Here is a 1,636-nt window from a genome sequence, read left to right as displayed (position 1 = left end):
GCCTCACTCTATCATTCTACCTTATGCAAAGGCGGAGGTTGATTGGCTTTTTCGTACCTCTGACCTTTGGCCTATAGCGCTTTCCTCATTTCCCGGAAATATAGATAATCATTATCCTGCTCATAAAATGTTACATTTTATTCACACACACCCCTTTGTCTTCCCTAAATTAACTTCTACGGAGCCTTTAGTAGGGGCCCTTACAGTTTTTACTGATGGCTCCTCATCTGGGACCGCTGCATATTCATGCAATGGCGTGGCTACCCCTCTGTCCACACCCTATCGCTCTGCCCAGTTAGTGGAATTGTTTGCTGTTTCTGTAGTCCTCCGAACTTTTCCTTCCACTCCTTTGAACATTTATACAGATAGTGCATATGTGGCCCACTCTGTCCCCTCATTAGAAACAGCCTCCCATCTAAAACCTAACTCCTCTGCAATTCAGCTATTTCTCTCAGTACAGTCCGCCATCCGTGCTAGGGCTGCCCCTTTTTTTTTCTTGGCCATCTGCGGGCACATTCAGGTCTCCCTGGTCCCTTGTCAGAGGGTAATGACTTCGCTGACCACACCACCCGTATGCCTATTTCGGCTTTTTATCCGTCCCCTGTGGATAGGGCCACTTATGCCCACTCCCTTCATCATCTTAATTCTACCACCCTTAGACTTTTGTTCAAAATCACTCGTGAACAAGCTCGACAGATTGTTAAGCAATGTTCCTCATGTGTGACCCTTCTCCCCACCCCCCATTTAGGAGTGAACCCCCGTGGCTTAATTCCTAATGCCCTATGGCAAATGGATGTGACTCATGTTTCTGATTTTGGTCATTTAAAATATATGCATGTCTCCATCGATACTCACAGCGGCTTTCTCTCTGCCACATTGCAGAGCAGTGAGGCCTGCTGCCACGTGATAGCTCATGTCCTCTCTTGCCTCACTGTTATGGGCAAGCCCGAGTCTATTAAAACTGATAATGGGCCTGGCTACGCTGGCACAGCTTTTCGCTCCTTCTGTGCCACCCTTGGTATCTCTCATGTCACAGGCATTCCTTATAATCCTCAAGGGCAAGGTATTGTGGAACGGGCCCATCAAACCTTAAAAAACACTATTACCAAACTTCGAAGAGGGGCATTCTACCCGGTCAAAGGATCCCCTCGGAACCTGGTCAGCCATGCTCTTTTCATATTAAATTTTCTTCAATTGGATGATACTGGCAAATCAGCGGCTGATAGGTTTTGGCACCCCGAATCCCAGCACAATTATGCCAAAGTACTGTGGAAAGATCCCCTTACTAACCAGTGGCAGGGTCCCGACCCTGTTCTTATTTGGGGTCGGGGTTCGGTTGAGGCTGCCGAGGAGCTAGTGCGGGAGCAATTCCTCACTGGCCGGATTGAATATAGCGATTCCCCTTGGAATACCCCTATTTTCGTTATCAAAAAGAAATCGGGAAAATGGAGGCTCTTGCAGGACCTTCGCGCTGTTAACCAAACCATGATCATCAAAGGCTCCCTTCAACCTGGTCTGCCCTCCCCTGTGGCAATCCCCAGCTTGAATATTATATATTGATAATCAAGATTAATGGCCTGGCACCAATGGCCAGCCCCTCCTCCCTCAGGCTTCCTGTTGCCCTTCTATGTTACTT

This window comes from Vombatus ursinus, unplaced genomic scaffold (genome assembly GCF_900497805.2).
Source record: "Vombatus ursinus unplaced genomic scaffold, bare-nosed wombat genome assembly UNPS02014798.1, whole genome shotgun sequence".
Taxonomy (NCBI): domain Eukaryota; kingdom Metazoa; phylum Chordata; class Mammalia; order Diprotodontia; family Vombatidae; genus Vombatus; species Vombatus ursinus.
The sequence above is the reverse complement of the archived record's forward strand: the minus strand, read 5'-3'. Positions refer to the sequence as shown.